Below are 26,276 nucleotides of genomic sequence, written 5' to 3'. Positions count from 1 at the left end.
GCAACTCTGTTTGTGAATGTCTCAAAAACAAACTTGCACCCAACCCTGAGAAGAACCATCCACCTGACATACTGCTCACTGGGGCAGTGCAGTCACCTACACCAACTCATCAAACATTGAAGGTGAGAGGAGAATCCTTTCAGCAGCAAAAAGCTTTAGTACATTACATAAATGACTCATGACATCAGAATGGAAAGAAAAATCAAAGTGTATAGCGTGTTTGTTCTTCCACTGTCAACCAGTAAGCTAGCCAGAACTCAACTCAGACACCTGCAGCATGTACAGCAAATAAAGCGGGAAAAGAAAATGCCACATGTTGAAGTGCTTAAATGAGCCGGGACAGTCAGTGTGTTATCCCTTAACACAGCTTCTCAGCTGCGATGGACTGGCTATGTCAGGCCTGTTCTCTACAGAGAGTTCAGCCATGGACAAAGGAAACCAGAGTAACAGAAACTCCACCTTAAAGATTTCCATCATGTGAAGAATTCTGCGATAAATGACGACACCTGTGAGGAGGATGCCTTAGACTGAAATAAATGGTCAATTCAGGCAACCGAAGAAAAGCCACATACAGAGAATGTCAAAGCACTTCCTACCAGCAAAATCAGCACATAGACGCAACCGCTGTGGAAGATACTATTGATCTGTGGGTCTTGTGGACCACAAAAGTTCCTGCCAAAAAATTATATCTCCACACTGTCATCATCGAAAGTGGACTGCTGACGTGGTTGATTAGGAGACTGCGAATGAGTGTGTGCATTTTTCCAGTGAGATACCAAGAAAACAACTCAATCACTGCAGAAAAAAGATAAATGGACTGATACTTACATGCTTTTCTGCTATGACGGACCACTCAGAGCAATTTTCACTACGAGTGTGTTTCACACACGTAGGTTTTTGTAAGCACCTTGTCTAACATTGACACACACTCTCACGGATTCAGGGTTTAGTATCGTGCCAAAGGACACTTTGACATGCAGCCTAGAGGAGCCAGGAATCAAACCTCCAACTGTCCGATTGTTAAGCAACCCACTCTACCCCCTGAGCCACAGCTGCTTCAAAAAAAAGCAAAGCACTCACTCATCAAATCTTTATGTATGTATGTAACCCCCCATGTGGAGAGATATGTGCATGTTTTAACCTTCACACAGAGGATCATCTCAAACCGACAGGTACAGTTCTGTCTCTTTTTGGCAACTCACACAACACCTACTGTCTAACTTTTAGGACACCTGAGAGTTAAGTGTTGAAACTCTAACTACACGTTTCTCCATTGTGGAATTTGATGTTTTTTTTCTGGGGCTCTTTTCTTTGTCTGTGTCTACATAGGAGTGGTAGTAATTGCACAGGTACATTTTTCAGATGTCTGCCAGTAGACCACCTCATTGGGGCTGTCAGCACATACAAGGCATGAAAACATACAGCAAGAATGAGTAAGGATGAGGGAGGAAGGAGAGGACAACAAAATTAGATGGGTACAGTGGCAGGAGAGCAGTACAAAAGGAAAAAGGTCAAGGAAAATACGGAGAAAGATGGAGAGGTGAGATGGACAAGTGACAGACAGCATGGAAGCATAAAAAAGAAGAAAGGGGGAAGAAGAGAGAGAGAAAGGAGAAAGGAAAGACGAGAGAAATAGACAGGGTGATTTAATGGAAACACACTGCTGTCATCAAGGCTAAAGCCCAAGAGATATTATACACATCCCTCATTATATATGGATTAAGCAAAGACAGACACATGGACACACACACACACAGTGCCCACACATATAACGCTTATAGCTGCACACAAAAATGTGCTCAAAAAGTCAAGCACACACATGGAAATGTTCTCATGGTCAAATTGTGATAGCCTGTCCCGATTTTGTTAACCTCTACCCTCTCTGCCTCTGAGGCATGTTTCCTAAAATGGTCAACTGAGCCTATGGAGTTACCCTCCTGTATGGAAAAAAAATCAGCACTTGGAAATCTCATCATTGCTTATCTGTGTTTGTTCAAGACCCTTTAAGGGCCTAGGCTAAGTGATGGTCTTATTATTTTAATTTTGCCTCATGCAGAAAGAAGCACTTCGTAGAGCTTTCAGATTCAAACATACAAAGTCGTGACTCATTGGTTGCCGAGTACATGAAACCGAAGAATGCATGTACAGACAGTCAAAACAAAGTCAGGCAGACAAATAGTCTGGCAAGCACCCAGCATCCCAAAGAAACCAGAGAGCCGACAGCCGACAAAATCCCCGCAGTGAGCTATTCATACTAGACATGCATAACAGTATAGGCTAGGAAGTGTGTCACGTAACTTATTTTTCATTTGAGTATCTTCTTTGGTCTGAAGTTGGGTTTTTGGTGCTGGTTGTTGGACACTGGAACGTTATTTGTAAAAATGGGATCAGTTACTCATTAAAAAAAAATTAGTGGGTTTAATGGTATGGGTTAAATCAAAAACCGAAACTCATCTTTCTCTCTTTCTCTCTCATGTCTGATGTCAAAAATACTAACGAACAGACATTAATGGTTGATTCCTCACAGGCCCTTTGAAGGCAGAAAGTCCTCCCAGGTGTCCAGCAGGCATACGTGTAACAGTGAAGTTGCAAAGAGTAGAGGTAGTGAGTGACTTTAAATGTATGAGGTCAACAGACAGATGGACAAAAAGACAGGACGCCAAGCTAAAAATGGCAAATCTGATGATACCAAGAGTTTCATCAGGAGTAACCAGGATGGACATCAGAGGAACAGCTCAGGCTGAGCAGTTTGGAGGCAAAGTTAGAGAGGGTGGGCTGAGATGGTTTGGACATGTGTGGAGGAGGGATAGTGGATATACTGGACAAAGAATACAGAACATGGAGCTCACAGGCAGGAGGAAAAGAGGAAGCCCACAGAGAAGATTCATGGATGTAGTGAAGGATGACATGCAGAGGCTAGTGTGACAGAGGGATAGGGTGAACTGGGGGCAGACGATAGAAGACGATATTGCCACAGATAAGATAAAACACGGATGTAGCTTCCAGGTCCAAAAAAACAAAAAAACAATGCAGAAGCGCTTTGGTTCTTTGATTCTCCTCAAAGAACATAGATGGTGATAGTTGTGATTGCAAAAAGACTTCCAGTCCTACAACTTGACCTCTGTAAACACTTTCCTGCTAAACTTATGAGCTCAGTAGTTTAAATCAGGGTATATTGAATTAGATTTACAAGATTTTGTAAATCTTGGTCATATTGTGGTTTAAAATGGAGGATTATTCCTGATATGCTCATTGGACAGTGACGTATGAGTGACAAGTCTTTAGCCAATAAGCAAGTGGTTTCACAGCCAACCCTCCTTAGTCACATCTGGTTTTGTCGAAACCAAAATAGTGACGGTGAAAAATGCTCAAATCTTTCATGGAAGCTCTGTCCATCTTTTATGGACATCATATATAGACTTGCAGGCAGGCTGATCTTACTATTTCAAAGTGTGGGCTGAGTTGGACTCCTGTGCTGCCGTGCCAGGGTAACACTGGTAGTCTGCCCAGTCCAAACTAAAAATTAGTTATCCACATAACCCCATGATGAGTGAGCTCTGGAGATCCTTATAGATGGATTTTGTTACCTTTTGGCAGAACAAGTTTAGCTGTCCTGTTGTCAGCCTTTCAGCTGCTAAGCAAACTGCACTGGCTGTGGTTTTATATTTGTCTTAAAGAAAGGTGAATAGTTTAAATCTAGGGCCTAAGAAAACATTGATTCATGTTTTTATTGCAGTATTTAAGATTTGTGGACATTATATCCCAAAACAGGGTCCAAAAATCGGTCCTAATTTTGAGGAACATCGCCCGTGCCAAAAATATAGGATTGTGTAACTGAAGTAAAGAACTATTTTCAGCAACAAGAAAAACATCACAGGTCTGTTTTTCAGTAAAAACATGACAACACAGAAATAACTGAGTCTGCCTGAATCCACAGAAAAAGTTCTTCAAGATGTTTGGAACCACCTGTCTGCCAAGTTCCTTGAAAACGGTGATCAAGTGGAGAAGAAATAGGGGGGGGGGGGGGGGGGGGGGGGGGGGAAGGAACATTTATAGTCAAATCAGGTTTAGATTTTTGAGTTTGCAGCTCTCTAAATCAGGGGTGTCAAACATAAGGCCCTGGGGCCAGAATTGGCCCGGCAACGACGCCACTTTGGCCCACTGGACAGCTTTGGGAAATATGAAGAATTGCATAAATTTCTGATCTTTTTGCTGTATTTTTATAATTTTTACAGCTTGTCCTGCTGATAAATAAAGATAAAGACCTCCTCCATAGTCATTTAAATACACCAATGTAGTTAAGAAACAGATAAACAGTTAAATGACAGAAAAGTTCCTGTTTTTCATTGCCTGGTATCAGTGTTGGGTAAGTTACTTTAAAATAGTAACTTAGTTACATTACTAGTTACTTCTCTCAAAAGTAACTCAGTTACTTCAAGTTACTCGTTACTTTCAAAGTAACTAGTTACTAGAGAAAGTAACTTTGGTTTTACTCAGAATTCTCTTGTTAATGTGTTTCTTCCATAACTTTGCCAGTCTTCTAGCTTGCTTACTTGCCACAGTGCACTGTGCCACCTACCAACAGAAAGGAAAAGATAATGTGCATATTTCCACGAGAGGAATCCCACGCCTGGACCGTCATTGACTGCTGCCATGATTCTAGCCTACGTCACAGCGTCATGTGCGTCTTTTACATCCAACACAAAAACTGCAGTCGTGGTGCTTTCGATTGTACTCAGAACTCGGAAATTCTGCCTTCTGAATAGGAAGATGTAGGTAACACCAGACTGCAGATGAGCTGCATACAGGGCTGGACTGGGACAGAAAATCGTCCCGGGCATTTTGACTAGAGACTGGCCCACCATTATAGCAAAAATCATAAAGCCTTTGAATGAAAACAAACACTGTTGTGACAGTGATGTGCACTGTTCTGATGGTATATATGCATCAATCTATCAATCGTTTGTTGTAAGATTCAGATAATTATTTAATAAAAGCGAGACATTTTAAATGAGAATAAGAAAGAAAAGTATTTCTTTGTGCCCCCCTTCCCCTGTTAATGCCCTACCTGGCCCCCCTGGCAACACTTTGCTAGACCCGCCCCTGCACAGTTACCAGCTGTCAGCTACTTAGAAAAGGATCCTGGTGTTATTTGTCTCTCAGAAACAGTTCATAACTTCAACTCATCCATGTCACCTAAAAGGTAAACCTGTTTCTCCAGCACCTGTTCAGCTCTGATGATCCAGTAAGGACATCTCCTGGTTTCATCTTCATGTTTCCCTCTCACCAGATAACCAAACCATATCATGACCAGCAGGTTTACAGCTGTGGCTCCAGCAAACATCAGCTGATACTAGAAATTAATATTAAATTCTAACAACAGCTGATCAAGCTTAAACGTGCTGCTGTTGTTTAGCGCGACATCCGCTGGTTTCCTCTTTCTGGCGCAAAGTGGGCGATAAACAAACAAGAGAGACGATCAGCTGATCATTGATCAGTTTCATGATTGAAGTAGAAACAGGAGAGGGAGAGAATGAGAGAAGAAGAGGCAGCTGTGCAGCAAAGACACCTCAATAAGAAACGCATAATATTTTCTCTGAATACCAGGCGGGACGGTTGGCAACTCTAATAACTTATGAACAAAATAAGGTTCAACATCATTAACTTCATAGCACCACCCAGCTGTATAGAAACTCCGTCATGCTAGCTAGCACGCAGTACAGAAAAAGTCAGAATAACGAAAATAAACTCCACCTAAACTTGGTTCATATCTGACCCAGAGAGACTCCAGGTCAGAACTTCTTACCTGAAGTTCAGTTCACACTTGGACCGGCGGCCGCCTCGGGTCTCTTTTCCTTCTGCGTCCCCTTTCCTTCATCCACCTGCTGGCCTCCACCACTTGCTAATGTTACTGAATCTGTGGAAGCTCCGCGATGCCACCACACGAAGTAACGAGTAACGACCCCATCTAAATCCCAGTAACGACTAACGCGTTCCTGGTTTTGGCATAATAACTAGTTACCGTGCTCGTTACCACAATAATAACGTAGTTACTGTAACGCATTACTTAATAACGCGTTAGTCCCAACACTGCCTGGTATGGACATTTTAGTTGAAAAAAAGACAATTTTCATCAACCAACAATAACTTTGTTTTATAAATGAACGACGGTCGGGGCAGTGATGTACCAGAGGTTTTTACTGTCATTTAAAACATTTAACACGTATGCTGTTGAACTTGAGCTTCTCTATCTTATGTTAAGATATCTCAGGAATTAAATGTGTAGTTACACGTTTTTTAAGTGGAGTTTCACTTATCCAACACAATTAAGATTCAATGTAAAGTCCCTGCTCTAAATGAACAAATATATAAATATAACCCAGATTATTATGCTTTCTTTTTTAAATCCAGTCTTACTTTTAATGCCTGTACATGCACTGATGTTCCTGACAGTGTGGTGGCAAGAAGTTGGCATCTTACCAACTCAGGTTTAGTGGCACAAAAAGTGAAGCAGTGCTGCAAATAACTGATATTATGTTTAAAAAGTGTTTTGAATTCAAATGTTTCAGAGAAGGAACATGGTATGCAAGCACAGCTCGCTTTTGGCTTAATCTTTATAACTAATAAGAGCCAAAAAGTAAATGTGGGTATAACTCAGCAATTTAAAACTTTAAATGGTCATTAAATGCTGGATGGGTGCAGATGCTAGGTGCAAACAAAGAAACATTTTAAAAGTAAATTGTATATGTGTGGATGTGTCCTGAGTGTTTCCTCTCTCCTCTCATGTTTGCCCTTTGTCGTGTTTCCACCGTGTCTTTGCTGTGTGGGGAGCAGTCAGATCAGATCATCTCTTTCACTGGCTCTTCTCCTGTTTCTCACATTATCATCCATTATCCATCTCTCCTCCGCTCTTTTCAGTCCCTTTGTCATGTGTGCCCGACTCCCCCTTTCTGTCTCAGAGAAACTCTCTCAGATTCTGCAGCGCAACAGCATCTCCCATGTGCACAGTTGCTCCATCTCCTTTTTGCATCCACCTTTTTACTACCTTGCTTTGTTTCTTCCTCCCGCTCACACAGACACACTTAGACGTATGATATCCCTCTCTCTGCCTCTTGCTCCTCTGTAGGAAACAATGCACAGGAATGGGCGTGCAGAGTGTGGAGGGGGGGTAAAGTTGCTTTTCAGAGATGTCAGGGACATCCTGTTACGCACACACACACACACACACACACACACACACACACACACACACACACACACACACACACACACACACAAAGAGGATGTCGGCCGGACAATGGATAGGTCTCAGGAGTCTTAGTGTGGAACGGAGGCCTTACCATACTTTCCACTCCTTATTCCCTGCTCTGTGTTTAAAGATCTTTTTCCACCATATTCCATCTTAAAGCATACATATTCTCTATGTCTTCAACGCCATATTTAAATGACTTTTACATCCCTTACTGTCTGTCTACCATCAATAAAAGTAACAAAGAAGCAGATTTCTGCTACATGCTCATATGTGCGGGTGTGTGTTTGAATACAGGGCAGGTGTACGAGTGTGTGAATGAGTCTTTGTGCAAGCCAGGTAGGCAAGTAAAGCTGAGACAGAGTCAGAAGTGCAGCCATGGGGTGAAGAGTTCAGACAGAGAGTAAGTAAAAAAGCAAAGGGACAGAAAAAAGAGGAAAAATACAAAAACAGTAGAAATGTTTCTGAAAGGTTCGAATGAACATGTTTGTCAGACCATGTGAAAGACATCGGTCTGGACTTTCATAACATTCAGAAGTGGAACGAGAGGATGTTTACTCAAGACGTGAAAATCAAAACAACTGCTGCTGCTGCTCAGTGTCTTTTTGTACATTTTTTAAATGAAACTGCTGTTATTGAATTTGCTCTTCCACTAATTACAAAGAATCCTCACCGAGTTTCTGACTGACTTTGCTGCAGATGAAATTCAATCACATGAAAATTTATTGACTGATTGTAAATCAGGGAAAAGTGAATCTGTACATCAATACATAACTTCACATGTCTGTGTGAAGTTGCGTATTGAAACGTTCCTTTCAGTGACTGACTGTCTCACTATAGTTTAATGAAACACTGTATTTGTTCTCACCCCCAACCAGTCGTTGGAGATGAGCCTGGTGCTGTTTAACACAGGGTCTTTACCTTACAATATAAAGCACCTTGAGTTGTGATTTGTAAATAACATTTAATTGAATTGAATGTAACTTTTTGTTCCTTGATATTAACACTATATGCAGAATAGAACATTTTTATTAGCAACAAGAGACATGCCTATTTTTACCGGTTGATCTTGGTTGTAATTTTCAGTGTTTGTTATATTTGGAAAAAACAAACATTTTCCTTCAATACCCCACAAAAAATGTTCTTTTAATATGGCTCAAGAATGCACATTAAATATCATGTGGGCATTACTGGTTGGGGAAAGTGTGGGAAATTTCAGGGACATTTTTCCTATTTTTTCTTCCCTAAAATGTATTTTTACTCTCACAGCGCTCCACAGATGCGGTTCTTTTTTTTTTCACCACGTTTCCCATTTTTGTCTTTATGTTTTCCCGGGGCACTGAGATAATGGTGGAAACTTAGTGTGAGAGTCATCTAAGCACATGCTACCAAAACACATGATTATTAGGTTTTGTTGGCTTTTTTTTTTTTTTTTCAGATCTAACGCTATGCGCGACAGTATGAGCCACGGATGAATGGAGCAGAGAGATGGGTGAGGAGAATGCAGAGAAAGAGCGTGGAAGAGCAAAAGAGAGCTCGAGAAGGAGCTGTGCCCAGTGCTATTGTCCTGTCTGTCAGTCGCTGGAGGGAAAGAACAAAGAAAACTGGTCGGCTGTGGCGTATCACATGTCTGCCTCACTCTTTCTGACTCTTTGCTCTGTTATTCACTCGCACTCTCAGTATTCACTCCAGGAGATGTGTGACTTCTCTGCATTTGTCCTGTCTTCCAACCTCCCCTCCACAATTCTTCTTCTTTTAGCCTAATCATCTCTCCTGCTGTCTCACTTTGTTTACCCCCTCCGAGATATAAACGTTCTCCTCAGAGGCAGGTGGGGTCAGAGCAGGTGGAAGGCAGGACTATAGGTAGGCACAGGAAGAAAAGAATGAGGAATGGTGGGGGGAGGAGACCCCGGACTACAGCACAGGAAAGTAGGTCGCTGCAAGGCCAGTACATCCCACACCTGTCCCTTGGTGCCAGGGAGGGGCAAATAGGAAGATTGGGGAGATGGAGAGGGACACACCTGTCCCATGAGGAGCTCACCTTTTGGAGAAATGACTGAAAGAGCTGAAAAGAGAAGAAAGGGAAAATGTAGAAAAACACACTCGTCCCCTGACTTTTGATGGGGGATGAGAAAAGCTGTGTGCTATTTGCAACAAAGGAGATAAAAAACAGAAGAGCATAGATGCTGGACAACAAAATTAGTCACTGGTAGCTCTTCACACACATTTTATTTCTCTGCCTTGGTCCACAGACCATCCTGATGATTCTCCCTGTTGTTTACTTCTACCATCTGGTTCCAAGATGGCATCTATATTCATTGGCCACCCAGCACCGTAACATGGAAAAAGTTAAATAATGAAATGTTTAACCAAATGGATCTATTGTTATGGTAACAAATCGGTGCTTGGAGAGACATGTGCTGGACTACTGCTAATTTCCATGACATAACAAACATTCTGCCTCAGCTTTCGGAAGTATAATGGCAAACTGGCCTCTTCTCTTCTCTTCTCACACTAAAAAAAATCTTTGTGGGAGATTTTTTCCCCTGTAAAGTTGAGGGAACATTTGTAGCTTCCAGAAACAGTCCAATAAAAACAGACCTCTGCCTCACTTTCTGTCATCTCTTGCTCCCTTGCTCATTTTCACTCTCTCTCTCTTTCTATTTTCTTTCAGCCCCATATTTCTATCGCAACTTGTCATCCCTTCAAAAAAAAAAAGATCATACCATTCTTGCCTCTCTTATTATGTTGAAACAGGATCACGCTGCTCCAATGTCAAGAAGTTGTACGACTGCTAGTGTGTTCTCATGCCTGGTGTTTATTCACCAAATAAAGATACCTCATAAAGGGAGTTACAAATACAATGAAAATGAAAAAGAATGTGGGACCTTGGCCCACACATTTCCAGTGGCCTTAAAGCTTGATTTGTAGTGCTAGGTTAAATCTACACTGCTGCCATGCCAGAACCATAAACCTTAAACTGCAGTCTACGTCAGCGCCTGATGTGCACCTTTCCAGAAAAGTAACTGTGCATTACACCGATGCAGCCTACAACAAGTGTAACAAGTCCACCTTGTTAGCTATATGCTTTGTAAGCATGTGATCGCAGACAAATGCAGTTAATATGAGAAATATATAACCATCCCCTCAATGATGGTTTGAAAAACATTAAACTGGTTTTCCCTGTGCAGCCCTAAATCACATGCTGGCACCCAGTCATCATGTAGTAACTCCTGTTACAGGCTCTGTTGTCAAGGCAACATGAACGTGAACAACAGCATATTTACAAATAAGTGTCCTTACTATTATTCCTGACTATTCATACTTCTATCATGCTGCTTGATGCTTCACTTGCCCTGTTTGAGGCCATGTGAAGACAAGTCCTCAGCTTCACTGCTTTTTATTGGATATTTTATTACCTGGCAAAGGAACAAGAGCTGAACATTAGCCACTTAGATAACACTGCTGTATTTGCGGTGATGTTATCATCAGTTTGCACCTGCCCTATAAGTACTGTGGAAAAGATAAAGAATAAAAGGTGGTGGTACACAGTTTTGTTGTAGTCATCGACTGCTCAGATGCCCACATTTAAACTCAAAATGCCACAGATGTGATGATAACACAAACATGGCATCACTTAAGAAGCACAAGCTGGTTTAATGTGAGCTGTTTGAGGATTACTACTTTCCTATCTGGTCTTTCTTTGAGGATCACAGCATTTCTTTGTCATGTTAATCCAGTAATTCCCTGCACTCGCTTACTGGGGCTAGATCAGAGGGTACAGCTGGGGACACCTACCTCCGAGTTGATTACTTAGGCCTCTTGTTCAGCTGACATTACACGTGTTTGATGACAAAGGGACCCACATCCCAGAGAGGCTTTAACTGGTTCATGTGTACCTCCCCAGTCATCTCTCACTTTTTCCCTTCATCGTGTCGCGTGCGATTGATAATCAGGCTTCTTCACTCAATGGTTAGAGTCATTCTTCTGAAAACCTGTTAAGATTTCGAAGAATCTTCCTGAGGGACACAAGACAAACAAAAGCGCTAATATGTCACAATGTGTTACATAATGTTTTCTAAATGTGTTTTCATATTGAACTTCTGATGCTTTCTATCAGTGGAAATTAAGATTGATATTCACATTAAGCTTCAGAGGGGAAACCCGTCTAACCTAATTATGTGAGTTTATTATGTCATGCATGACTCCACTTTAATATACAGCATGAGTGTCGAAAATCACTGGCAAACTAGTCATAGCACAATGTACCTTACCTTTTTCTTATTGACCTGCTCATTCCCTCTATCTTTTGTACAGATTACTTAGCTCTGATGAGCGTACACTGCTCTGCTTTAAAAACAAACTGATCTATCAAATAGTTGACTGATCCCAAAGAGGATGAGAGAAGTGAATTTGTTCAAGGAAAAAGAAACTTTTTTTTCATCATCATCATCATCTCTTTTTTTCTGTTCCTTGTCTTCTCCACACCTTCCTCTTTTCTTTTTCTTTAACCGCTTGTCAGTGAGGCATTTTCTCAGTTTCTTTAGCGTTTCTGTTGAACCGAACTCTTCCTTGTAAGGCCTCACTGGTTGTCTGCCACTTTATTTCAGGGGAATCGGTTTGTTTTCTCATGAGTGAGTGGGAAAAAAGGCAGATCTGGTTACAAACTACTTCAAAAAGCCCCACACACAGTACATGGAACGTAGGACATTTGAGTTTTTGTTCACTTTTCAAAACATGGGATGATTATCACATGCTTAATCCACATGGTTTGGGGGGGGGGGGGGGGGGGGGGGGGGTTGAGCTCCTGGACAGATATCATGTCATTGTTATTCACAGAGAATCCAGAAGTGTGCTCACTTTGTAATCACTCCTAAACCACTATATGTTACCAAATCTCTATTAAATCTATATGTGGGTTAAGCTACAATATTATTTTCATAACAAATCGGCTGTAACATTATGATTTCTTATTTTGAGACTTTAGGATCTCCTAGCAGATTTTAGCTCTAATGCAGAATACTAAAACTACCCTATTAGGTTACCAACGCTAGTTTCCATTGTTACTGCCCGTATACTCCCTCATACCACAGCTAAGTAGTGCCAGGCCTGTGGTAAACCCCGAGGAGAGAACAGATTTACAGAGAGAGGTTGGGTAAGGATATTGATTACAGTATATCTTTTTATTTTACCCAAATCAGGAACAAAGACGACAACGGTTTGTTGTTTTTGACACTGCAGGTTTTTCTTTTGGTATGTCTATTACTTTTAAGTGTCATACTTTTAAACATAAGGGAAAGCAAGTTATGCATAAATAAGTATACATGGTTTTATGCTGGCTGATAACATCGCCCCACTGACTCTTTGTTGACAGGAAGCATTCTAGCTTTAACCTTTCACTCCTGCCACTGACCAGATATAATCTTTTGACCCCTCGCACTTTCTTCTTCCTCTTTCCATTTGTTCTGCCACAAAATAGACAATGTGAAAGAAAATTTCCCAGCTGGTGAGAGAAGAATGTATTTGTGTTTTGTTTTTTCTTCTAAAACATTAAATTTATACCATATTCCTCATCAGTTAATAATTATTTCTCTCTATCTAGACAGACTGATAGCTGCTTTACACACATGTCTGGTAATGGTGTCAACTGCCATAAAACATAAAACAGAGCTTTGTTTAAACAGTGTGTGCCCTTCATGTGTGAGTATAGTTTGTTGTTTGCATACACTCATAACTGGAAGCAAGAAGCTTGGATGATTTGTGGGTAGTCAGTTATTTGTGAGTTTCTTGGTGTGTGTTGTCAAAAACTCTGACAGCACTTAATAGGGGGTTTAAGAGGGATTTGGGTCAGAGACGAGGAGATGCTAAAATCAGGTGTAACAGCGCAGCATGTGGAAAAGACTCACTTAGAAGTTAAGTCACATAATAATTTATTTGGTAAGCTCCAGCAGATTTTTCTTTGTGTACAGACTGTTATCAGTTGACTTGTGCTGCTACTCAAATATTCACTGCTCTTAAAAAGAAGGAATGAGCTGATGTTACACAAAATATATGGATGATTTCTAATCTTTAGAGAGTATAAAGCTAGTGTAAAAGGTAAAATGGGTGAAACAACCTTATCATTATAAATACTTTAAAAAAAATGTATGTCTGCTACTCTTAATGTAATCTATCAACAGCACCCTACATGCAACCAGTCTATTATAGTGCATCACTGTAAACTTTACCACAAGACTGCAAACTAACCAGATGAGCCTGCACTGATCTGCCTGGTATTTTCATGCAATGTACTAAATACAAGACATTTCCAAAAACACAATTTAAATAAATGTAAATATATGTGTGTTTACGATGATGTGCAGGGATGATGTTTGACTCCTATTTTGACATCTTAATTTATATGACGGACTGTTCAGAACTCCAAGGCGCTCTCTTTTCAAATATTATTCAAAATGCCTTGATGGTCATGTTTGACCTCGAAAACTCCGATGCATTTCGATGTACAAGTTTTCATCCAGGAGTTAAACACAGTTTCTGAAAACTCTAGATGTTTTCTAGTGGTGTTCCAATAATAACAATCCTCTAGCTAACAGTGGAATATACCACCAGTGGTGCCCACCAAAGGAGGAAACTTTGAAACCTTGACAGGTGAAGGAGTCCAAAGGCATTTTGAATCATATTCAAAATGAGAGCGCTTTGGAGTTCTTTGATTATTAAATCTATATCCATCCAAAGAGCACCTGAAACCAAAACAATTTAAATCCAAGAAGTGCTTCGTCTCTGTTGAGACTGTTCTGCTAGCTTCTGTCTAGTAACTCGGCCCCCACATCCACACACCATCTGCATGGAAACCTTTTCCTCCCAGACAATGGACATAACGTTAGTGCAGATAGGATTGTGGGGAGAGCTTGATTGCTTGACCTATCATGAGATGATGGCCCTTCCATATATCTGACTGACTATTAACACTGTTTTGGCCTGCCTAAAGTTGGTATGGATGTTTGCTACCCACCAGTACCCACCCAGGATTTTAGAGTTAGGGTGTTTTCAAGTGTTTTCAAGCTGTGTTTAACTTAATCAGTGTCACTGATGCCTGATCTGTACAGTTTGTGGAAGAGCAGCCATATAACTAAATATGACTTACTGTCAGTGGAAACAAAAATATAGTAATCCTGGCTAAAAATAATATTTTGGAAATATAATTTTAGAAGAAAAATGTTTCCAACCAGTCTGCAGCACAGAGAACCAAATCATTCTTATATACAAAACAACATTCATCTAAGTTTATCAGAGAAATATGATGGAAAATATGGATGTTTCTGCTCTCCCTTCCTTTCTCTCAGTGGATAAAAGCTAAGACTTAGATAGTTAATACAGAAGAGTCCAGGGTCAGTCTGTCTTTATCTAATTCATCCTCTATGTGTGTGAGTTTGTGTGCATGCCCAAATGAGAAACACTTTATCACAGAGTCGAAATAGCTCACTGTGTGTGAGCACACGGGGTGTATTAGTGTTCCAATTATTTCTGCTGGGAGTGATTAGGCTTCGAGTCTACAGGAATCCAGGGGTCATATAGGTTACCACTCCATACTCCCCTATCCCACGCACAAATACGCACGCACACACACACGCTTATACAAACATTCCTTTCCCCATAACTCAAAGTTTTACCTTTCAAACTGCATTTTCAAATAGTCACTGCAACTCTCAAGATCTAAGAAAAACAAAAGCACGAGGATTAGAGTGGCTACTGTTTCCCTAGCAGCTAATCCTCAGCCCACACTGTGGCAACATTCGGGGGAGGTGGTCTGTTGAGGGGTCAGTGGGCAGGTCAGCAGGTCATGGTCCTGTTTGAGGTGAAGCTATGGGAGAGGATGATTGAAGCACTGACATGAAGGGACTTAAATATACAGCAAAGGGAGAGTGGGGGTGGGTGGGGGCTCTTTTTTTTCTTAACAGAAGAAAAAAGCGTGGGGTAACCCTTACAATTTAATGTTCCTCACTGTACCTCCTGGAGAGAAGACAAACTACTTACTTTGAGATAAGTTAGGTGGAGACAGGGCATGGGGGGGGGGGGTAAAGAAAGACACAAAGACAGATTCAAATGGATGAGAGGAGTGAGAAGGATGTGACGGTGGATAAGGACAAATAAAAGAAGAACAGAATGGCTGACCTTTCGATTACACTGTGGTGCTTTTAAAAAGATCAGAGTGACCAAAACCTGAGATTACAACTTTAACTGCCACTCTGGCCCTGCTTACGTGCCAGCACCTTTTGATTCATAGATTTCTTCTATCTTCTTTCTTGTGTTTCTTTCTCCTTATGCACTCAAACTGACTTGCTTTCAGGTACCTGTGTGTTCACGTGAAGGAGGACAGGTTGTGCAGCAGCTGACTGAGATGACAGCATGCTCTGCATTTATGTGTGGTGAAGATACAGTGGGGAAAAATGATTTGATCTCCTGTTGAATTTGTAAGTTTGCTCACTTACAAAGAAATGACTCTAGTTTTTATAGTAGTTTCATTTTAATGGAGAGAGAGAGAGATGTATCAACCAAGAATTAAAAAAAAAACACTACACATAAAAGTTATGAATTAATTTGCATGTTAGTGAATGAAATAAGCATTTGATCCTAAAGCAAGAAAAACCTTTGTTGCCAAGCACAGCCATAAGACATTTCTTGTAGATGTCACAAGGTTCTCATACACCTCAGGAGGGATTTTGGCCCACTCCTCTTTACCGAAACTCTTTACATCCTTTAGTTTCTTGGCTTGCAGCTTTAGCTCCTTCCACAAAGTTTTCATAACATTGTGTTTTGGTGACTGGCTAAGCCACTCCATGACTTCATTGTGTGACTTTTCTTTGTATTTTGTATTTTGGGCCGTTGTCATGCTGGAAGACCCATCCACGTCCCATCTTCAGTGTTCTGGCTGAACGAAGTTCGCGTCCAAGATTTTATGGCACACGACCCCCATAATTGGACTTTGTGGTGAAGTCATCCAGTACCCTTAGTAGAAAAACAGTCTCGAAGCATAATGTTTCCACTTCCTTGCTTGACTGTGAGGACGGGTTCTTTGGGTCACACTCTGACCCACAGCACTTTCTCCCAAACATTCTCTGAATCATTTAGATGTTTACTGACAAACTTAAGGCGGGTCTGTACATGTGCATGACAAAGTACAACTGCAACAAAAACGTACATTTAATACAGCAGGGTTAAGACCTCTATCAACTTAAAGTTATGTTATTGGTTTGTTTCTTTATAATTTCAAGTATCGATGGTGTTGTGGTAAGAATTAGTACTGTTCGGCTAAGTGAAATGGAGAAAAAAACGGTATATATACACATGCACTAAAGCCTGGGAGCCTCTTAAAAGTAGCGGTGTGATGAGACAGCGATTGAAAATCCAGGTTCTTGTGACTACACAATTGTCCTTGGAACATTGCTGAGTGCACACATATATTCATGTCTGTGGAAGCCAAAAACAAGTAAAGTCATGGTTGCCTTGACTGATGTCATGGTTGCAGTGGGAGTGGTGCCTGCTGACTTTAAAAGAGTTTTGTCCTCTAATCTCTGGGCTATCTGGAGCAATTCAGGGCAACGAATGTTAAAAAAAATATTACCTTAGCTTCCATAGAGACGAGTTAAAAATAAAATCAGTGTTGGCTAAGAAGCGAGGCATAAAATCATCATTCTTGTTCTGTGTTCAAACACAATGTGTCAAGTTATAAATTATAGCCTCCACTTTGAAAAGATCGTCTACTCACGTATCTCATGTCTGTTTGCTTCCACCAGGTGTTGATGATGTACAGCTGTTTTTTTTTTAAAGGCATGAGACAACAATGACTTGTTCGCTGCCTGTTTACTTTAAAGTACACTGCAGGGGTGTTTTAAAAACATGTAAAAACAAAAAATCAGGCTTTTAGTAACAGAAAATGGCCATTAACTAAGCTTTGCTGTATATATATATACACATACTTGATTTTTAAAGCTGAGAAACGTTGCCATACCAAATGTTTAGCATCTTGTATTTCTATGCAACCTTTGGATGAGTTTCCAGCATGAAGTCATAATGATCTGGCCGTGGAGTGAGAGCATTTAAGGGTAGAAGTGTGAACATGTCTCGCCACACACCAGTGGTTAGATTCAAAGACACGGGGTTATAAAATTACAACCTCGTCTGTTTAGCGCATGCAACAACTGTTGCCAGGAAGAACACACACTTAAACTCACACACACGCTCACACAATAAAAACAGTGCAGTTTGATATGTGGTACTAGGTCAGTCCAATCCAAGTTGTATAGTTAGGTCCATGAGTATTTATATAATGATACTACACCACAACAGTAGGTTTTAAATCAGGAATCAAAATGTGATTAAAGTATCAACTGTAAGCTTTAATTGAAGGGAGTTAACAAAAACTTTGCACTAACTTTTTAGGAATTACAGCCATTTTTTATACCTATATAAAAGAAAAAGGATCAAATTCAACCAATAAACAAATTAGCTGTATAATATTTAAACCCTTATTTAAAGACATGTTCATATAAATGCTTAATGCTTCGCATAGATCATTTTCATAGAAATTCATTACCTCTTGGTAATTTTCACATTTTCTTGCTTGAATCATATTTTTGATATATCTTTGTCCCTCCATCACTCTACTGCCATTTTTTTGTTTCTGAGTAATATTTGTCTCTTCAAAGTAAGAAAAAAGTTTGATATCATGTTTGAATCCAGAATCACATGCAAAACCAAAATGGAATTTGGTTATTTATTTAAAAAGTGTCTCTTTTTTTTTAAACATGATTGCTTTTCCTCTGCCTCCAAAATAAAATCAAATATTCCAAGTATGACAGACAGACTTTTTTTTAAAAATTATGTCTTAACAAAATGCAAGTATTGTCAAGAAAGACTGGAGGAATCTTGTCTGGCCATGGATTCAGCTAAGTGACAGCAGAAGTAAGATGAGGTTGTTTTGGGTGTTGTAATCCAACTTTTGGCTGAGGCCCAGTGCTCACCTAACCAAAGTGCCTGGGAGGTGTGAAAGATCAGATGCTTTTATTGGCTAATATTTCACTTAGATACAGGAAAATGTAAGTAATGACTAATACCTTTATACATAAACAAATTTATATAAAAACAAGCTTAAAATGTTCACACGAAGCACACTATTCAAGCCTGGGTGAGAGTGAGTAGATAAAGGAGATGGAGGAGAAAAGACAGGAGCCTCCCACACATTACCTGGAGGCATATTCCCCCTCCTCCCTTTAATTCATTCTGTCATCCACCCTCTCTCCCTGCCTTGTGGCTTTGAGTAGTTGTCACTTTGCCTGTCACATTAGAAAGACAAGAGGGAGGATAAGTAATATAATACATGAAAGCTAATACTGGTGTAGGTCATAGCAGTTTATCAAGTGTCTGTCATCCTGAACGGCAGCTGCTAAAGAAAAAATCCTGTGATTAAAGCTCTTCATGGTGTTGAAGGGAAAATCCTTCACATTAGAGAAATATGCATGCTATTGCTCCCCATCCCTGTATATACTGTTACTTAAATATAAAACAGCTTACCTCACTCCAGTCTCACTGTCAGATATTTCAAAATTTCACAGGAGATGCATCACAAAATGTTATAATATGTATATTACTGGAATAGCAATCAAAGATAATTCCAGTTTACAAAGTAGGTAAGATGTGGTGTCAAAGTCTGCTATTTTTTAAAATTAATTAATTGTGGTAACTAATCATGGATGTGGTGTCATTGCTAAATCTAGGGACATTTGATGCTAAAATAACACAGGCTGACTATACCCAGCACTTTAGCAAAACATGAAACCCCTTTTTAATACCCAGCAATGCTACTGCACAGCAAAACAGTGTCTGCAAACAACTACCATAAGTTAAAGGAAAGTGCTAATTAGCTTTGCTTAGCAACAAGCAGCACCGATCAGTCAAACTCAGCCTAAAAGTAACAACTCTCCACCAGCCTAGAGCTCTAATGAGAAATCGTGCTTTGGGTCATTTTAATTTTGATGTATAGTGTAATTGTAAAGTTTGAGCTAGATTAAACGTGCTGTTGGTGTTTCAGCTGTTTTGCTTCAAATAAATAATAAAAAGTGATTAATCGAACCCGACTGCATATAGTTCATCACTAGAAATCTTTGAAGTGAACTGCACAGACTGGTTTCATTCAGCAAAGCGATTTGATATTTTGATATTTTGTTGTAGACTGCTCACACTTATCTGCAATAATGCTTCAATTTCAAATCATTGTTCTTAAGTTGATCCAGGACGTTTATATGTAATCTGTTACAACAGTAAGTACTTTATCATTCATTCTCATTTCCTCTTACATTTTTAGTTTTATGATCTTTTCTGTTGCTGTAGGATTCCCGGACCTAAGCAAATAGCTCAGGGATTATTCACATTCATCCTGCTGTGACCCGATAGTTTCTATATTTAACAGTGTTGAAAGAAACTTAAGATTAAAAACAAAAACTTATCAAAAGAAGTAGACTGCGAGCTCTTACAGCTAATAACACAAATGTGGTTTATAAATGGGGCCGATGACTGTGTGTGCAGGATAAAAGCAAAAAGAAAAAAGAGAAAGTGAGGGGAGTGAATAAAGAAAGAAACTGGTAGAGGTAGAGAAAGATGAGAGCAGTGGCAAGTCATCTGTGGTTCCCATGGTCCAGAGAATGAGCTGCTTGTGCTCACATGGTTGAATGTGTGTGTGCCATTAGAGTCCCCCCAGAGCGCTGAGACCAAAGGGGTCTCACTGTGACACCTATTATCCCCCGAAACATGACACACCACCAGGGAGGGAGACAAAAACAGAAAAGGCGCTTGAGCCCACATTTCACTTGTGTTATAGCGACTGCTTGCTTGAGCGCGTGTATGCAACTAAACACGCGTGTGCGTTTAAATGTTTCTGCATTTAGCAGCATCTGCTCCGTGTGTTAATGCGCACACATGCTGGCAGAAACTGTGACTGCACACAGACTGAGTTTATGTCTGTGTATGAACTCCCCGTGTGTATATTTCTGTGGTAGATGGTGAAATGCAGCAGATCACTGAACTGTGCCAGGTGTTTGCCTTGGCCACACTTCTAAGGCCCTGACACACATTTTACATAGTCCACGGGGGGAATGTTGTAAGGCTTTGGGGGGCTGTTGGTTTTGTATGCAGAATGAGCACAGTTTAAAGGAAAGGAATGAATTCTTTTCCCTTTCCACTAATTTAACTCACATGATTATACTTAGGTCATGGAACTATTGTAAATGTCTTGATGCATTCTCAATGATCCAGGAAAGTAAATCTCCAAAAGTTGATTCTGTTCATCTGGACATCCAGATGACTTCTTCAGTCTCAGCTGACTGCAGGTTTCCCCAAATCTTATAAATAGTACATTTGCATAATGACTGAAACCAGCCCACTGAGGAACAATGGGCTGGGAGGTCAGTCCCTTAATCTCCCACAAAACGCTACGTCCAGATGAACAGAATCAACTTTTGAAGAACTATTGTAAATGTCTTTTCCTTTCACTTTCAATTAGATTTGGTAATCCTCTTGCATTTAGTTTAAGGTGGATTTTTTTCCATGAGAAGTCTCTGAACAGGACATATTGCACAATGAGACGAGGATAGGAGCAGCAGACACAATGTGAAAATGCTAAAAACAAAAACAACAACAACAAAAAAAAAGAGGCAACTCCTAGAATGGCCACTTGGAACAAGCAAGATATTCATGGTAAAATTCCCAAATTCAGGCTAAAAACATATTTAGAACCAAGTACAACACAATTTGGTTTTTTTTTTTTTAATCTAATGTCCCCCTTTTCATAGCTGTACTCATATGTTTATATATTATCAAAGTTAAAAGTTACAGTTTGGTAGCTGCTTGATAGCTAGTAGCCTGTTTGCTAGTCCTGATGCTTTTTTTGCTATTGGTTGTGCTGTTGTCTGTACAACAAGCCATGTTATTTGTCAGATAATAGCTAGCTGACATTGCTAACATGAATTATTATAGCACCACTGATATAGTACTAATGCTATTATGTACATAGCAGGAATTGTTATTTGTCAGATAACAGTTGTCTAACATTGCTAATGTTAGCTGATGACCTAGCTGTTTCTCCAAACGTGAACAAGTCAAGACTGAAGCACTAATAATGTAAAAATTCATTTCTCAGAGCCCATAAAAGTTATACTTGGCAAATGCATTACTAACCACAAAAATCTGCATACAGCTAAATTATGGTGTGCTATTAACCATGTATGTAATGTTTGCATATGAAAGAACTTATTATTAGACTTAATTAAGTCTATTCAAGCCATGTTTGTGCTTACTTGTGCTCACACCAGTGGGCCTGTCATTAGCTTTGATTGTGTATGTGTTATTTTATGATAGTACTGCAATTTCTGTCTGCAGTGCAAATGAAGTGCAACAAATTGCCTTTTATGGTCACATTATGTTCATTAGCAAAATATCTTACCAAGAAACAGTTTGTCAGTAACTAATAAAAAAATAATAGAGCTTTCTTTGAACAACTTTTACTGCAAAAAATTGCTTCTAAATAAATAGTCACCATAAAAATTGACCCCAAGCTGGCAGAAAATAAGAAAGCATAATACTAATGTTTGACTGAATTGGCCCTTTCACATACATTGTGTAAAATATAGACCATTTTACTTATAACCACATACATGATATCATTAAACCACTACCTGTAGCTGACTTGTCTTCTTCGTGATGCGCAGAGAATCCAGAAAGAAGTAATCAGAGAACACTGCATCCATCACCCAGTTTGTCCAGTTTTGTTATGCTTACTTAACACAAGCAGAATAACGCATTTACAGGACAATATTTATTATACTTATGATCACAAGCAAATTATTGTCTTAGTTCAATTCTCAATACAGAACATGTTAAAGAACAAAATGTGAATTTGCTGTGAATGCATCTGTCTGTCTGCAAACTGCTCTCACTCAATCAGGAAGTGAATGACCAAACTTGGCGCACAGGTACATCTTAGGCCTCTGAAGGTTTTATCTGTGTCACATATGATTTCATCGTGTTACCCAGCAAACCCCTACCAACAAATGGCATTTTGTTAGCAGTTCAACACCTTATAAAAGCATCATTTCGCCTTAATTTAACAACATTAAAATCTAACATTATCTATATAAAATATTATGATGTCATCACATTGCCCAGCATAGCCCGGAGACCAAAGTGACATTTATGAAGCAGAGCAGGACATGGGCATGGATATGTACTATAAATGCTTGAATGTAGATATAGATGAATGTAATGTGGATTAAAAGGAAGATTGGTTTAAGGCGATGCTGAGTATGGAGCAGTGTTTCTTTCATAGCATTTTGGGATGCATATGCAATAACTGTTCCCACCTCCACACTCCAGCCACAAGGCTCTGAAGTTGAAAACACACCCCGTGTTGCTTAAAGGCTTGTGTGTGTGTTTGGGTGGGGTACGGTGGTTGTACAGTAGATATAAGTGGAGGCTGATTGGAGGGGGTCGACTTCAGACATTTTAAACCCTGGCTCCTCTCTTTCTATGGGCCCTATCAGGTTTCCAAAAAAGGCTGCCAGCAACAAAGCAATAGAGAGCCAGAAAAGAGATGGTTCACAAGTCAGAGGGGTGTAGAGTGGTTGCAGGGGTCAGCATAAAGGGGGGTAAAGTAGGTCTGGAGGGAGAGAGAAGAGGAGAAGGGGGGGAGAAAACAAGCAGAAATGGGGCGCAGTAGGAGGCGGGAACATATTTGAAAAAAAAAAAGTGAGGATGTGTAAAATCCTAACAGCGCATAAAGTTAAACTAGAATAAGGAATCGACAAATGAAAGGTAGAAATAGGTTGAAGAAGGCAGAGAGCTAAAAAAAGAAAAGAAGAAAGGTTAGAAATAAAAGAAATTGTGTCCCTTTTTTGAAAGTCAAAGTGCTGCCTGTTCATCCATTTCTTTCCCCCTCTTATTTTTCCTCTGAAGCCATCAAAATAATGGATTGTCACGCTAAATAGCCGGATACAAGAGGGCACAGGGGTTGCCTGAATGGGGGAGAGTTGGGAAGGAGGGGTAATTGTAGGAGGCCAAGAGAGGAGGGTAGTCTGGATAGACAGGGGGCGGACAGACTGATGCATTGGGAATGCTTCAAAGTCAATTTATTCGCTATTAAGGAGCGCAGCCAAAAACAACATGAAAGACGATAATCATTCTGATTCTGAGATTAGGTTTTCATCAGTTTTGCTTTCCAGCTTTGGTTTTGTGGAAAAAAAATGTATCAGGCTATTTTATTTCCTTTTTTTCTGATCGACGATTATGAATTTTTGATAAAGTATTTTTCTCGAGTTTGGCTCAGACATTTGTCATGCAGCACTCTCACTACATTAGAGGCACAAGGTTTTTACAAAACACAGAGACAGTCTTTGGTTTCTATCAGAATTCTACACTTTGTTCTTATGGATACAGCTTGAATAATTTTTCAATATTTTAATCTAAAAATGTGTTTTGACTGTTGCAGATAGTCAGCAGACTTTCTTGGAGCGAATCATTTTTAAAGGATTTATAAACGTTCTGGGTAAGATAGGCTTTGAATGCACAAGATAAAATTTAGTCCATCTGTAGCAACTGAATGTCTGCATATACGAGACAAACCCTCTACCCCACCTTCTTTATTATCTATTATGCGTACATTTCCATTGATTTTCTGCAGGGTGTCCTTATCTATTGTAACACTGCCTGTTATTTGACATTTTGGCTATTTGGGAACTTCTGTTAGCCAAAAATAAATCCCCCGTCCACAAAAAGATCACGTGGTCATAAGAAATTGGTCTCTATTGTCTTCCAGATGTTTCCAAATGCTATCCAGAAACCAAAGACAATATGGTGCTACAAAAAGATATATTTTTCCAGAATAATATTCTGGTGTCAGTTGTGCATTTTTTTTTTCTATATTTTAATTTTATTTATTTATTTAATTATTGGTTCTGCTTTTGCTAGACTTTGTATGGAGTTCTATTCTTTTCACCTTTGATATTACTTGCTTGTGTTTTTTTCCTTCTTTTAAAATCATGAATCACAGGGGTTCTTTGATTTATATTTGATGTATCTCAATATTGCAAAAATCAAGACATCTCAGTTCTGTTTAGTCTCCCCAATACAGTATGGCGTGCATGAGTGTTTTGACATACAGGTTTAGCTGTATAAAGCATAAAGGGAACATGAAAAAGATTGTTTATAAAAATGGTGACATACTGTAAAAGGCTTTAGGTGAGATCGTGTCAATAACACAAAAGATCTAAAGGGGCTATTAAAGTGTGAGATAAGAGAAAAAGTGTTTATTTTGCATCTGGATGGTTTCTGGAGGTTCCTGAAAGTCAATTTGCATTAAATCCATATACGGTGCTGCACCAAAAATTTCATTTTGATTGCTTCAACCGCTAGCAGGTTGCCTCAGTCACCCATAGTTTGCACAGAAGATAGCAACTCGGCTAAAAACAATAGAAGCTAATGGAGACCTTTAAAGTAAAATTTGCACCAACGTTTTCTGTTTCCAATTTACTTTTCACTTTTTAAGTTTTGCTCCAACAGAGTGAAATGGTAAGAGTTTGCAGATAAATTGGGATCTTTCATGCAAACAAAGGGGTGCCTGCAGCAACCTGCTTGTAATCAAAGCAATCACAAGAGTTTTAGTGTAGCACCCTCTTTCCAACTGATTTCACCCAGTGCCAGTGAGCAACCAGTCAAAGTTGGGATCGGGAAACACTCATTTTCCGTCACGACTGGTGGTTTCCAGATGGTCAATAAGTGCTCTTTAGGTCTGTGTCCCGTAGGCTTTAGTTGATTAACTTTTGTTGTTTCGGTTGGTTGTTGGTCAACACAGGAAGGGACGACATTCACGCAGTCAGTCAAAGGCTTTAAGACAGTACTTACATATGTCAGTCATGAGGTTGAGGTTGCATGTTCTCCATGTGTCTGTGTGGGTTTCCTCTGGCATATGTAGAGCATGAACATGGATATTAGGTGGGATGCAAAATGAGAATAGTGCTTAAATATTCAGACGAAAGTCCTTTGTGAATTTATTTGAGAAAAAGGCTGACTGTGTCTTACAGTGTAGTGTCTTTTGAGTGGCCAGTATGAATAGAACACCTCTATATAAATGCCAGGCCATTCCATTCTGTAAAAACAGTATATTTAAATTCATATCATAAACATGCAATGACTGATTGAGTAATCAACTTGGAATAACAAATACTCAACTAGGAAAAACTTTGGATTTGCACAGCCCAGCTACTTTATCAGAGCCCTTTGGCACACTCATCTGAGCGTAATGTCTGCCTACAAATTCATCTTACTCCCAGGGTTCTTTTTTTACATTGTGTTCTTCACATTTGATTTTTTCAGCTTGTGAACACTCAATCAACAGAATAAAAGAGCCAACAACAGAATTTCAACTTGTCAGCATCCTAGCCAGAACGTTAATGGTACCATAATGCTGCAAATAAAAAAATGCTGTGTCCTTCCTAAAAAAAAAATAATTGTGGTTTTCTGCTCTTTCATGCAAATACAGCATTTTATTCTATACCTTTAATAACTTACTAACTTGCATGGATGCATCAGGGGGAATTTAGGGTTCAGACACATCCTTGGGCAAGACCAGGGTGCATCGACATGAGCGAGATCGAATCTGCGTAGATGACCCGTTCTCCCTCGTGAGCCATCCTAAATACATGTACTGAGAGCTGAGAACACTTTGGGCTATTCAGTTTCTACCTTTACTTTTGGAGACTTGTTAATGTTCACAGATGTGGGTGGAAAATTCTCACAGGAACAGTTTAAAGAAAAAAAATTGATTTAAAGGAGACACAAATTACCAACGTTCCCCGCTCTCTCGTTATAAATTCTCTCACAATCTTCCTCCTCATCCTCAGGGCTCCTGATTTCCCCTGGTCTGTTTGCATATAACATGCTTTTGATTTACACCCAGTCCCCTGTGAATGTGAGTGCGGGCCTG

The sequence above is a fragment of the Astatotilapia calliptera genome, chromosome 14 (assembly GCF_900246225.1).
Source record: "Astatotilapia calliptera chromosome 14, fAstCal1.2, whole genome shotgun sequence".
Taxonomy (NCBI): domain Eukaryota; kingdom Metazoa; phylum Chordata; class Actinopteri; order Cichliformes; family Cichlidae; genus Astatotilapia; species Astatotilapia calliptera.
Note: the sequence above shows the minus strand (reverse complement) of the source record.